This window comes from Pinus tabuliformis, chromosome 1_2, assembly GCF_031772625.1.
Source record: "Pinus tabuliformis cultivar Carrire ecotype Pingquan chromosome 1_2, CPIR1, whole genome shotgun sequence".
Taxonomy (NCBI): domain Eukaryota; kingdom Viridiplantae; phylum Streptophyta; class Pinopsida; order Pinales; family Pinaceae; genus Pinus; species Pinus tabuliformis.
This window is the reverse complement of record NC_142298.1, coordinates 895,831,585-895,846,983: the sequence shown is the minus strand read 5'-3', so window position 1 is coordinate 895,846,983 and position 15,399 is coordinate 895,831,585. Positions and strand designations below refer to the sequence as shown.

General features: G+C 38.5%; 1 pseudogene; it reads right to left on the bottom strand.

Moving 5' to 3' along the window:
* Positions 1 to 313: 313 nt before the first annotated feature.
* Positions 314 to 15,399, bottom strand: part of LOC149208836 (fasciclin-like arabinogalactan protein 17) — a 77,804-nt pseudogene continuing 62,718 nt past the window's right edge.

Below are 15,399 nucleotides of genomic sequence, written 5' to 3'. Positions count from 1 at the left end.
CCCTGTTGTTAGACTCGGTCCTGTCAATCCCTTGTCAGAATCAAATTCTCCAAGGTTCATTTCTCGTCATTCATTGATGTTACTGTGGTCCAGAAAAGAGTCATTTCAGAGTCAAGGTTTTATAGTTGGTCTTCAAACTTGTCAAATGATTCCTACAGGCTAGAATAAGGTTCAGTGAGTTTCTATCTCAAGATGGTTATCAATGCGAGATTGATTCGTCTTCAAAACCCTGTTTTGAAGAAGAAATCATCAAATGTGTTTTTTTTTTTTAGAATATGTAATTTATCAAAGTGTTCCAAAGCTCTACAGCTCCTCAATGGTAGCCTTGTTTCAGCTTCAGCAGCTCTATACCCTGTGAGACAAACAGAAATCCATCAGTCAGTTGATCAGAAACACAATACCAAAAGCAAAGTTGGGAGAATAAGCCACAAACTCTGGATTATTTGATGAGCACAAAAGAGTTTGAAAGACTGTTGGAAAAGTTTCAAGGAGTTCAACAGCAAATAGATTGGCTTGTAGAGAAATACCAAAAGGAAATAACGTAGTGGTTCTGTAGGGCTTTGTTTGCGTTCAAATTCATGGTGATGCAAACCGAGGATAAGGATAGAAGTTCTAATCGAAAACGAAATTCATCAAGGTGGGCAGAATACAAATCCCTACAGGAATTTGACCTGAGAACAGATTGTTTGGAACATTGAGCTGTTCCAGTTTTACCATTTGGTGCATCCTACGTGGCAGAATTCCAATAAGTTCATTGAAGCTCACATCAAATACTGTCAGCTTTCCTAGCTACGCAATCCCAGATGGCAAACCCCAGACAGATTATTGTTGAGCAGTAGAATTTCATTGAGTGAGTGGGAAATTTTAGAAATGCTTGCATGTGCACTACGCGCAGAGGAGGCACGCTACTCATATAGAGCGCGCTCGCATATAGCCTCCCCAGCTTGTGTGAAATCTACAAGTGCGCTACGCATATGGAGTGCGCTACGCGTTGGGTAAGAGTGCTACGCATATAGTCAACAGGGCATAGGCCTTTTAAGAAAGAAAAACATGGCTTTATTTCTAATAGAGTGATTCGATCACTTGACATTTTATTAGAAACATGTTTAAATGATACCAAGGGGAAGGATGCTTCAAAGCAATCATTTCTCACCTCAGAAGCATGAATATACGTATACCCAATCTAATACCCACGCATGGCTGAAGAAATTGTGGTGACTGAAAGTTCAATTCACTACACAAATTTTTGAGGGAGACAATGAATTGATCCATCTATTACAAAATCTTCTCTTCAATAAATTAAAAGAAGTGAATAACTTGCTACAGGTGATTAGAATTTAGAAGAAGGCTTGTTGTCACATATTGTCATATGGAGTGAGGAATACATGCCATTACAGTGCAGAAAGTGACTTGAATTATGGGAAAAATGGATTTTCATAGGATTCTATTCCAAAATTCTTGAAAATATTTGCTTCTGTATTCACACTTGCAAACTCATCAGACTTCTGCGTCTCCTTGAACTTGTGTGCATATGGATGGTTTTCTCTACTTGGTCAATGAACAAGCACCTGTAGAACGTTCAACCATAGTTATTACAGGTTCAGCTCCGGTGTCAGACAAGTTCAGTTTTTCGTCTAAAATGTGTGGAAACTAACACTTTCTTGTCCTTGATTCAAGACCGGAAATGTTCCAGCAAATATAATTAGTTTTTGTGAAGAGTCAGAGCAACCATGAGTACTGCCAGATTTATTAAGTGTGTGACTGTGGGGATGGTGCTGTGGGAAAGACTTGCATGCTTATTTCCTACAGAAGCAACACATTCCCAATGATACTGGTGCATTATTTGGACAGGGTATCAGCCTCCTCATTGCTGGAGTGATTTTGACTGCAAACCAAAATTACACAATATAAGCCATATTTTCTACACATGTCATGGAATATTTTTATGCATTGTTTCAGTTGTACAAGCCATATTATCACATCGGCAAGGAGCATCACTTATGTACATGTCAGCACCTAGCATTGTTCAGCAAATTAGTAGCCTGCAATCCGATTTGAAATTGTTTCAATCTGATCTTGAGAATGCTGTGTCAGAGGATAAGCATGTGTAACATAATACGAAAGACGCAACAACTTCTTTTTGTATCTTCAACAACTGCACAACCCATATTGACACCTTGGCTTCTCATGAAAGAGCTGGCCAAGAAAGAGAAGATCAACTTTCAAACTTTCAGCTGCTATTGAAGAAGTTACACATGAGCATTGTGAAAAAGAAGGAGATAAAAAGTAAAAGAGTTAGTTTTATTAAAAATTGGTTTTTATTTAAAATAGCAAATGAAAAATGCCAAGTCAAAATACGCCTAAAATAAAATGAAGAATACTTGCCACAGCAGAGAACAAGATTCGATTGCCTATGTTTATCTTCAGTAATGGGATTGACACCTATAAATGCCACCTCTTCATCAGTTATCAACAGATTCGAGTATAAAATGGAGCGCTATTCTATCTTCAGACACGCTGATTGGCTTTTTAGTTTTGTTTGTTTAATGATGATAAAACCATCCCTTATTTTGGTTGATGGGTTTTTTCAGTGTTGAGTCTATTTATTGTATTGAAAAATCACTTGTAGAGGGGGTTCAGAGAGCTGTGGGAGGAGAAATACAGAGTTTTATTGTACAGTTAACTAACAGAGAAAATAATTAAATGGCGCAGCTCTGATTTGTAAGATTCTTGTGGTGTGAAAGTTTAGCATATGTTTTTCTTTTGTTTCATATGTCTTTGTAATGTTTCATAGTTTCATTCATTATCATTTCCAGCTGAATGCTTTACAGTGTGGGAGGTAGAACCCAATTTATTTGCTCTGCCTCGAAAGAGCGTTTCAGTATTTGTGTAATTGTCTTCTGTCTGTAAAGGACTCATTGATTAATGCCCTTTTCAGCTCTTTAAATAGTCTTTTCATCCCATATTATTTCAAAGTTAATTGCTAAACTTCACTCCTACCTTGCCTTATGGAATAATCTGTGCCTTTGATTAAATCTCTGCTCTTGCTGTCTTTGCCCCATGCAACCCAGAAAACCCAATCATTTATTAAAAACCCTTTTCTTATCTATTTACTAGCCTAAAATCAGTTCCCATTCTAGAGTCATCTCGCACCCTATTGCTCATTTTATCGAGATTGACTGGAGAGAGCCCTCTCCTGTCCTCGTAGGGCTAGCTACGAGGCTAAGCTTGGTTTGATGTTGCCTCAAGTTTTTCCTTCCTCAGCCTGAGGCAGATTTGAGCGCTAACACCCGTGAGGAAATGTTGTCTTCACATCCATATGTTCTACCTCAAAATCAAAAGCAGCAGCAACAGATAAAAGTAATCTAATAGAAGTTACCTTGGCAACAAGAGAACAAATATCACCAAAATCAATTCCCGGTACCTAGGAATAACCTTTCGCTACCAACGAAGCTTTATATTTCTCCACTTTTCCTTCTGTATTTGTCTTCTTTTTGAACACCCATTTGCTACCAATGGGTTTCCTTCCAGCCGAAAACTCCACCAAATCCCAAGCCTCATTTTTGTGCAAAGATGCCATTTCATCAACCATGGCCTCTTTCAAGAGTTTTCCATCCTCTGAATCCATTGCTTCCTTCACAGCTCTGGGATCATCATCAGTAATAGACAAAACAAAATTTTAATAGAAAGTAGATAGACTATACATTACTGGCTACCTTCTTTCTCGAACTAATCTTCTCAGAGCTGGAGTTTGTGGCTCTTCAGCTTCTGATTCCTCCTCTGCTGTAGAGTCTGATTCTTCCTCCTTTAGCTCAAACTCTATCTTCTCAGGTTCCTTTGGTTGGACTTCATGTTTAATAACATCTTTCACCTCTCTGAACACCACATCTTGGTTGTACACAACCTTCCTTGTTACTGGGTTCCAAAGCTTATAACCCTTTAAACCATCCTTATACCTAATAATGATGCACTTTTTAGATTTACTATCCAACTTGGTTCATTTCTCCTTTGGAACATGTACATATGCATCACAGTCAAATACCCTTAGATGTGAAAGAGAGGGTTTCTTGCCAGTCCATACCTCTTGTGGAGTCTTATCCTCTAACGCTAATGAAGGTGACCTGTTGACCAAGTAACATGTAGTATCCACCACCTCTGCCCAGAATTCCTGTCCTAACCCATAACCACTGAGCATGCTTCTTGTCCTTTCCATCAACTTCTTGTTCATTCTTTTTGCAACTCCATTACGCTGAGGTGTACATGGAGTAGTCTTCTGCAATGATATACCACACTTCTTACAAAATTCTTCAAATTCCTTGCTACAAAACTCTCCACCATTATCTGTCCTTAACACCCTTATCTTCTTCTCTGTTTGATTTTCCACGAGAGCCTTAAATTCTTTAGACTTGTCAAAGACTTCAAATTTATTCTTAAGGAAATATATCCATGTATTCCTTGAGAAGCCATCTATAAATGATAAATAGTACATAGACTTACCCAGTGATGGAACCTTCATGGTTCCAAACGCATCATTGTGCAGAAGCTCTAATATATGTTTTGCTCTCTTACCACTAGAGGGGAAACTCACCCGATTCTGCTTCCCATATACACAATTTTCACCGAAATCAAAATCCAGAGAGCTATTACTCATACCTTCTACCATACCTTTACCATGAAGCATTCGAAGGCCTTTCTCTCCAATATGTCCAAGCCTTTGATGCCACAACATGGTCTTCTCTCTAGAGAGCACTAAATTTTCTACTCCACTTTCAGGATTCACATAACTATTGCACCCATCAACAACAGTGCTACCTTGCAGCTTGTACAGAGTTCCAATCCAAACTCCTCGCATCAATACCAGTGCTCCCCGAACCATTTTGCAGGTATCCTTCTCGAACACTGTTTTTACACCTGCATCATCCAACTTGCTTACAGAAATCAGATTTCTGGCCAATACAGGAATATGCAGAACACCCAGAAGTGTTCTAATCTTTCCACCTTGCAACTTCAATTTTACTTTTCTGCAACCAATGATTCTAGCCTTCCTGTCATCCCCCAAGAAGACATCACCACCATCATATTTCTCATACTCACAGAACCATTCTCTATGGGGAGTGAAGTGAAAGGATGCACCTGAGTCAATCAACCATGCCTCATGATCTACATGTGTACTTGAAGAAGCCAAGTACACATCCCCACCTTCTTCTGAGGTGGTTTTCGCCTCTGCAGAAGGAGCATCATCAGATCCCTTTCCTTTTTCAGGAGCTTTATATTTATGGTTCATTTTGTAATGCCCTTCCTTTCCGCATTTCTAGCACACCACCTTTACAGGTTTTTCTGGAGATTTGGATCTCCCTCTAGATTTAGATCTCCCCCTCAATGACTTATTTTTAGTTCTATTCTGGGACCGTTCTCTTACAGACAAGGCATCACCATTCTGGCTCTCCATATTTTTTTGTCTCATTTCCTCCATCAGTAAGGTTGAGTCTCTTTCATCAAACTGCAAGGCAGTTGCATTGCTACCTATTGCAATAACTAGACTATCCCACGAATCTGGTAGAGAACACAACAAACTAATGCACTTATCTTCATCTGAAATTTTAATATCAACAGATGCTAACTAACTTACCATAGTATTAAATGTGTTCAGATGCTCTATCACCGAGTCTCCATCTTTCATCCTCAGGTTATACAGCTTTTTCTGCAGGAACATTTTATTCACCAGAGACTTATATTGGTACAAAATCCCTAACTTGTCCCACAAAGCCTTTGTCATAGCTTCCCTTGATACATTCAGTAATACTGAATCTGAGACACAAAATCGTATTGTTCTCTTTGCCTTCTGATCCAACTTCTTCCATTCTTCATTGGACACTCTCGTTGGTTTAGTAGCCGGATCTACTGCGATCTACTAATCTTTATCCACCAACAGATCCTCCATCTTGAGTTTCCACAACTCAAAACTCTGACCATTAAATTTCTCGATCTCTAACTTTCCACTACTAGTCATCTTCTTTCACCACCAGAATCGATCTCGCAGATCTCCTACTGAATAGGGTATACCACAAGCCTGAGAAAATCCCCTCAGCAAAAAAGGCATCCCCTTGAAGCCAAAATAGCTCTGATACCAAATGTAGGTTTTAACCCCATACAGAAATTACCTGCATACGAATTCTAAAACACAGAAAATAAAAAATGCAAGAGAATAACACATAAAACACATATACATAGATATTTTCCCCTAGATCCCAAAACCGAGACTACCAGCTTTATTTTTCATTATATTCCTTTCAATGTTATAATACATAGTTATACATGCCGAAGCATCCAATACCATGGACCGAAAACCACCGCATCGAAAAAAACATGTGCAGAAATCATGCACAAAACCATAGGTGGGTCTGCCCAACCTAACATAGGGTCCAAAACCCTCGGACCCCATAAAGTGGGGTTATGGGTACCCCTCAGACCCCCTGTGACCTCCCCTCCTCTAACCCCTGGTTAACTACGTGGGCTAGTCATGGAAAGAATATAACACAACCCAACAAACTCTATCTAGACCTACCTTGATCCCACTTTTAGTAATAATGTGTCAAAGAAGGTTACCCTCGGACACTGCAAATATTCTCTTCTAGGGATTCAAGTATATCTTGTATTTCTGGCATCACTCAAAAAATTTATTGAAATGGCGTAGATAGTTTAACCACTGTCTCGAGAAAATTGTTACATCATCAAGGTAAACCACTACTCTATGTCTGATAAGCCCACAAAAAGTGATGTCCATTGCACGACAAAATGTTGCACCTGCGTTAATGAACCCAAATGACATTGTACGAAATGTGAATGCACCCCACTTGGTATGGAATATAGTTTTGAGTCTGTCAGGCTCTCCTACCAAAACGTGATTATAACCTGAAAATTTGTTAAGCAAAGAAAACATCTCTACTCGAGATATTGTTTGCAACATATGCTACATGGATGGCACTGGGTAGTTGTCCTTGTCTGAGGTGCGATTGAGGTTACGTAAATCTACACACAGGATGATCTCACTGAAATTCTTCCTAACAGGGACTAAGTTGGACACCCATGTTGAATGTCACACTTTATAGATGATCTGAGCATCCAACAACTTGGTCAATTCTTTTTGTATAAGGGGCTCAAGTGTTGGATCAAGTTTCCTCAGTTTCTACTAAAAAGGCCTGGCCCGTTCTCTGATCGGTATAACGTGTTAGATAATTCACGTGGCATATATCTTAAGATCATCGTACATCCACACAAATATGTCACAGTACTTCTTGAAGAGATAGATAAAATCTTGCCACTCTTGTGGTGTACAAGAAATATCGAGATTCACATACTTCATATCTTATTCTATTCCCATATTGATATGTTCATGCGACAATGTAGAGTTGTGGGTCTTAGCATTCATAAGTCCCTGAAAATGGTTCTGCAGGTCACACAACTTGTCAAGTGATACCACACCCTTAGGAATGAGGTTGCCTTTGCTTCTACTAGTTAATTCCTACGAAGTCTGCTTGTGCTCATCCCCGTCTGTCACTGCGTCCTTAGAGACGTCAGTGTTGCCCATGAACTATAATATTTGTTGATCATCATAAAAAATGCATAAGTTAGTGATGTTGTCTAGGACAGATGGTTTATACAAAATCTCAATAAAAGGATTGTCCCTTAACAATAAAATCCTAGCAGCTACATTTTCCAAGGTATCCACAGTTTCATTATGCATTCTTGGCACTAAAATAATATTTAAAGCTTGGAAATGACAAATGAGTTTCCATACCTCTTGTTGGTAACTCTTAAGATATGGTGACACACAATGTATAGTGCTACGTACCTGACACACCACAATTTCATAGTCTCCTACCATTTTCAGAATAACAACCTTGAGGTTAATGGTTTTTTGTGAGCCCAAGATGAGTGCTTCATACTCTACGGTGTTGTATGTGAACTTGAACTCCAAGTGACTAGAGAGTAGATGTTTCCTCTATAGCAACTCTATCAAAAGATAACTGTCTCTAGAGCCCTCCTGCGCTTTGGATATGTCAAAGTACATGGTCCACATATCATCTGTACAGGGACCACTTTCCGCACTAGTACTACTGCTACTACTACTTACTATACAAGTTTCATTTTCACAAGTTGGGCATGGAAGGAGGGCCAACTCTGTGTTTGGTGGGATAGGGAATGAATCTACAAGATATCACCCCAAATATATCTCTAAAAAGAGTTTGTCGAACATAAGTTCTGCGAAATTCAAAGACTTGTTTTTTCCATTCAAGAGAGTCATGTTGTGTTTCATGTATCTTTTTGACAACACTCGGATATGGTTGTTCATACCGTTATATGGAAGCCATAAGTGTGACTAGTCGGTGGCAAAGTATCCTTACAACTTAAATGACCAGTCTCTGCTGAGTAATGCCTCATATGCTTCCGAGTTGTCCACAATTGCAATATTGATGCCTTGATGAACTCGCTTATCAGATGTTAGACGGATGATGACATCCCTAAGTTCACCAATTGATAGCACACAAGTTCTGTCTAGTTGGATGAGCTATGTACTTGTATTACTCTATTGAGCATTGATCTTCTTGGCAATGGAGAGTGGCATGGCATTGATCAATGACCATAATCAACCAAGAATTTGTGAACACTAAAGTTAAAGATTTCAAATGATAACAAGAATGGTGGGCAGAGAGAGTTCACCTCCTCCATGTGGAGCACATTAAGCACAAATGTGAGATCATCATAAGACTTACAAGATCCTTTGTTTGAAGAGGTGGATTGACTAGTAGAGGTTTCCCCAAGTTCTTGCAGAAGAATGTCCTGCTAACTCGTGATTTTTGAAAATTCAAACAAAGAGATATTTGCACGAGTCTTCTTCATGTATTCTATAATATGATAGTCTATTGCGGGAAGACTCACCGAGGTGTTCAGGGGTGGAAATTGATTCATTGTTTCCAGTGGGATGATTATATCTTGGCTTCTTGTAGAAAGAATTTTCGTTGAAGCTCTCTTCCCAAAGTTTCTCTGAGTGTTCTATGTTGATTCGACTAGAGAATCCACTTTCCTTAACATATCTTATGCTATTTTCTTCTTTGATATCTCAATCACACTTGTGGTCCCTTCAATTCTCAAGTTATATAAGTTATTTTGCTTTGGGGATGAACTATCACTCGGAGGCTCCTTATCGGTGGTGTTCTTCGAGGCTACAAGAGCATACATATATATGTTTACTACATCCCTAATGATTGGAGCTTCACCAAGTGTAGCAAATTCTTCTTATTCATTGTTAAGCTTAGCCTACTCATCAACCATGATTGTGTTGGACAAATGTGTAGCCAGACTACTCATTCCATGGTTCCATTCTGGGCACGTTCTTTCTGAATGGGGTTCGTGGTGAAACATGCAGTATGAATCTGTAGTGATTTTCTCAAGGTTCAGAACTAGGTTAGAGCTCTACATAGATTTCATTGGTTGGTTGGATACTGCTGCTCCTACTACTGGAAGCTACATTCTTCTTTTACAAGTACTTGGGGGAACTGCTGCTCATGATAGTCTCACTTGTCTTATGTTTAAGTTTGTCCACTTTGGTAGTCAGGGACCTTATGAGATGAGTAAGCTTCTCAATATCACTTGCTTCCTTTTCGTTAGCCTTTCTCACTAAGGTCTACGACCTCTTACCCATGTCTTCAGAGTTCTTAGTGGGTTCATAGTCTGCAATGACTCCAATAGCATGTAGGTATTTCTCCACGACAATAGACTTCTCATAATTTTTTGTTAATGATGGTTTCATAGCACTCTTAGTGAACTGCACAATGTTGGTCGCAAGGAAGAAGTGTAGTAGTCGACAATGATGGAGTTATGATGTTTAATGTCATTCGAGAACTTGTTCGGAATATGGTTGAACCTCTGATTGAAATCTTTGACCTTTTCTTTCTACTCCATATTGAGACTACCCAACTCCTTCAATAACATGGCAGGGGTTTTGTCTTCAACAAACTTCTGCAATCCAAGGTACATGGAAACAATCTACATGCAACGTCATCGTAACATATGTCGAGTACCTTTAGATGTAGGTAGAAAGTGTGTAAGTGATCTTTCGCCTTCACTATCTTGTCAGGGTCATATTTTGTTAAGAGCTTCTTCACATGTCTTGGCATCTTGTGGAGGACACCCATAAGTTCTAATGGGTCCTGAGTCATGTAATCCAGATTTTGGTCTGCCTGTTGTCCTCTTCGATGTCCTCCTATTCCTCTTCTAAATCTAATGATTCCTCTTATAAATCTATTGGTTCCTCCTCTCCTCCTCCTCCTCCTTTGTTTCCTTACCCTCCTCCTCCTCCGAGAAAACTTGAACCCAAGAGTAAGAGGTTGTCTTCTTCTTCCTTTCGAAAGAGTGGGGATTCCTCTTCTTTTTCCATAGCTTCTGCTAGCTCCTCAATAGTGGAAAAGATTGCTTCTTCGACAAATGTAACTATTATTCCTGTGGGCATAGTATTGTCCTTCTTTTGAGAGTATGGAAGAGTGTACACCCCCAGAATCAGTCCAACAACTTTTTCAAATTGACAGGTGATGGGACAGGCAACCTATATTTGATGGTACGGGATTTCACATTCAGGTCTAGGAGGTGAGAAATTACCAACTTCATAATTGTGAGTAGGGGAGAGGGAGTGAATATTACTACCATGACGAGAAAATGGATGAGTGGGGTCAGTGGGAGAATCAACCATAAACTAATGGCGTCCCTCCTTCTAGTGCTAGAAATGTTGATGGTGCTAGATTTGCCAACATTCAGGGGATCTTCGTGATATGAGGTCCCAATTAGACTTCACACTGTTTCATGTAGGGGTCCCATCCGGTGTGATGGTCTAGTTTCCATATACATAGATATTTTCCTCAGCTCTTGTTGTTCAACACATGAGAGTATTCCAATGGTACCCTCGAAAAGAAATGTGAGTGTGCCTGGTGAGCGTCTAAAAGTAATTGTGTTTAACTCCTCTTACTGCAAAAGAGTAGGGGAAAAGTGTGTCTCTAAGTGAGACGTAGTAGTACCACCCAGGAAGAGACATGCATGAACTGGGAAGGTCTGTCCAACATCCAGCAAAATAGTCCACAGTGGATGTGGCAGTCATTCAAACCAAAGTATAGGGAAAGATCCATCCACCATCCTACAGAATAGTCCACAACAGATGTGACAGTCGTTATAACTAGGAAGCGAGAAAGGTCTTTCTATTATCCTACGGAGTAGTCCATAAGGATGAGATAGTCATGATAACCAATACAACACATTCCCAATAAGGTAAGCACTAAAACAACCGAAATAGTTCAACTATATTACTACATGTGAAACAAACATGAATTACAAATACTTAAAGAATAGTCTTACAAAAATCTACAAGTCATACATGGAAATGTGCTAGCCTAAACAAGTTTATGTATTATGAAAAAGCTCCAAGACACATATTCACATCATACATCACTAGCCCTAGTAGTGGGACATTGGAGCCACTCCTTGCTCCTCAAAGAGCTTATTGAAACTGTCTATGCTTTGTCGGAGGAGCCAAGGTGAAAAGTACTTTCTCATACAATGATGGGGGTATATATAACCAAGGGTGATATTTGACCCTTGTGACTCTTGGACTACCCTCTTGACTCTTCAACTTCCTATGACTTTTCAACTCACGTGACTCTTCATATTCATGTGTGTCCATTGGACTTTCACTTTTCATTACATTCAATTTACAATAGATATAGCCCATAATAGTGATGTGGCCTTTGAAAACTCATGACATGACTTGACATGACACTACTGACATAGACTAGCTTGCTAACGTGGCAATATCAAGATGTTGTTGCTGTTGAGTGATATATGTGTTCTTGGATGTTCTCTCTCTTCTCCTCCGCATAGCTTGATGATGCGAGGTGTTTAATGATCTTTGGTCTTGAGAGGTGGTTGCATGCATGTGATCCCTTCACTTATTCTTGATAAGGTTCTCTGTCCATCCACCTGTAAGTGAGTCTTATATCATGTTTGCTCCTTCTTCATCTCCTTCATCGTCTTGCCATGATCTAACAATGTACATGTTCATTTAATTCACTCATGACAGGATGAAATCAACTCCAAAACCTCCTAGTCTAAGTTGAAGCATTTTTATCCATGGACTGGGCTCGGGACAGGTGATAGGGAGGGACACTAGTTATTGAGACTGCGTAGAGCGTAACTTAGGCTTATTTTAGGAACTCCTAAGCACAGTCTTCACTGTGGCGCAAAATTGCATAGAGGCCACTGAGAGACATGATTGCAAACTTGAGACCATTAGTGGCTACTATAAGGTGGGACCTTGGGAGGTAGGTTTGCACAGTTTCCAGAGGCAAGGCAGGATTGAGTAGCAGAGGAGCGTGGGAGAACAGGTCTGTGAAGTTCTTGAGATGAGTGAGTCTCAGCTGAGGGAAGACACTTGGAGACAATTTTGCACAGTTCTAGGAGGCAAGGCAGGATGTGGCCTCTGTACATTGACGGGTTGCAATTGGAAGGGAGGAATCTTGATGACTAATCTTGCAAAATGCGCAATTCGGGTCTCGCTTGAAGAAGATACTGCACAATTATGGGGAGGAAGACAGTCTGCTCAATTATAAAATTACATAGTGCAACTACCATGGGGGATAGCGACTACGTAGTTCCAGGTAGTAGGGTTGTATTATTGAGGGCTAAGATTTCACAGTGTGCAGTTCAATCGGGCTCTGGTGAATGAGAGTTGTTCAGTCGGGAGGAGTTTCGGAAAAATGGCTAAGTGTGGGAGGCAGGTGAACTTGTGAGGAACATGAAATTGTGATCACACACTTAACTTATTTTGTCAACACGACAACATAGACCACCGAAAAAACAAGGCAAAGCATTACCCTTTGTGACACTGTCTAGAACAAAAGGCGATAAGTGCAACACTTGAGATAGACCCTAGGACGACTGTGACGACACTTTTTCGATAGAGCTTAAACCTTTTTGTATGAGTGTGACTGATGTTTACATAGCTAGGACAACTCAAACACACAAATAAAAACCTTCGAACCCACCAAAAAAGGACCGCAAGCGTGATAAAACATTCCAAGATGCCAAAAGATGACAGTTGATCAAACAAGCAAAAGGGGTGAAAAGACTCTGAGAACGCTCATGAAATTTGAATGCAAGACAAGATTTTGGAGGGTGCTTCAGCCCGTACAACATAACACAATAAGAATGTCACAAGAAGCCAATGTGCAGGCCAGAAGAAACCAACAGGAACATAATCGGTAACTCATTAGAAATTGGATCTATGTGTCCCTATTTTTAGGCCACCTAATTAAAATTGACATTTAATTTATTTCATTTTGACAGCATAATGTCTTAGCCAACCATGGCCTTCATGTAAACATTACACGGTCACTATTTTAACATTAAAAAAACATGGGTAATGGGAAGGATGTTACAGTGACATCATTATTCAATGAAGATATAATATAGAGCTTGAAGTACTGCTTTGAGGAGGACTAATCTTCTAGCAGTGTTAAGAGATCAAAAAGTCCAACTTGCCAATTTATAGTGAAATTTGGATAATACCTCCTCCCACGGGTTCCATTTAAGGGAGTTATTTTCCATGGGAGCACCTAGATACTTTAAAGGGAGTTTACATATTTGGAAACCCAAGATTCAAGGCACATGTCGCTAAACAACCATTGGAGTGTTAAAGAATAAAAACATGATATGTACTTTTATTGATACCTATACCTGACAGTTCCAAAATATTAGTGAAATCTCGAGTTTCATGAATTGTTAGAGTTCCCATTCCCAAAATGTTGTCCAAAAATTGTGTGTGGTTGAGTGGGAGATCCTCCCCAAAAAGGCAAAGACATTTAATTCTTTTCTCTCATCATATTTCTTTGAAGGAGAAACCCATTCCCTCCACGATAAAGATAAATGGAGACAAAAAATTGCTTTGTCGGATTCCATGAATAGAAGAGAAAGGTGGAGATGGTTATCAATTAACCGAGATAGAGAAAGAAGCTTAAGACATGAGATTATGAATCCATTCTATCCAATCACATGAGAAGCCAAAAGCTTTGATGACATTACATGGAAATTAGCAATTTAGTTTGTCATATGCTTTGGAGAGATCCAATTTAATCACCATTCCAAGCTTCATTGTAATTTTGAGAGAGTGAATGGCTTCATGAAAAGCCATGATACCACCAAGGATTTATCATCCTTGTACAAAGGTCATCTACTCCAGAGAAATGATCTTTGCAAGAAATAGAGTGATCCTATTGGCTATAGTCGTAATGATTTTATAAATTACATTACATAAGGAAATAAGTCTATAACCATTGGGATCTTCCACCTTTTCATTTTTAGGGACGAATGTTAGAAACATGGCATCAAAAGGTTTAATAATGGATAGAGAGTGTTGGGATTCCTCTACAACTAACCAAAGTTCATTCCCAATAATTGACCAACTTATTTGAAAACATTCAATTATAAAACCAAATCTAAAAAATTTATTATTTAGTATTACTTTTACTATAACTTCATCTTCCTCATAAGAAATTTCTCTAGTAAAAATTCATGCTCTTCCCTAACCAGAACTATTTTCATCCAATTACCATTATCATATAATAATGGTACCTACAAAAATCCTCATAAGAAATTTCTTTAAGTAAAGATTCATTCTCTTCCCTAACCAGAACTATTTTCATCCCATTACCGTTATCATATATAATAATGGTACTTGCAAAAAGAACAATAACTATTTTTTAATATTTAAAAAAAAATATTATTATCACACTTTGATTTAAGTACAAAAATGTATTGTGTAAGTCACCCATATAAATATGGAAAGAGAATAATAAAAAGATCCCACTTATGATTAGATTGTAGATGACATATTGATTTCTGTCCATTTTTTCTCCACATACATATACCTTTCCATTAATCCAACTATTTTCTTTATTAATTTGTTAGAATCTAATCCAAATAGCTATATTGTTTCTTCAATTCAAGTACTACCTTTATTGACTTGTCAAAATCTAATTTTAAAAAATATATATTTATTTATTTTGGATAATGAAATGGTACCACTTATTATTACATATATATTTAAAATTAATGAAAAGGTACACCTTATCTTTGGATTGTAGCATACTTGATTTCTGCTCACTTTTCCCATACATGCCTATTACTCTTTTTCAATCCAACTACTATCTTTATTAATTTGTCACAATCTAATCTATATATCTATATTGTTTTGTATTCAATTTAATTACGACCTGTACTAACTCTTCAGATTACATAACATTTAAAAAAATTGACTATCCCATAATGTTTGACATTTAAAAAAAATAGTATTATGAA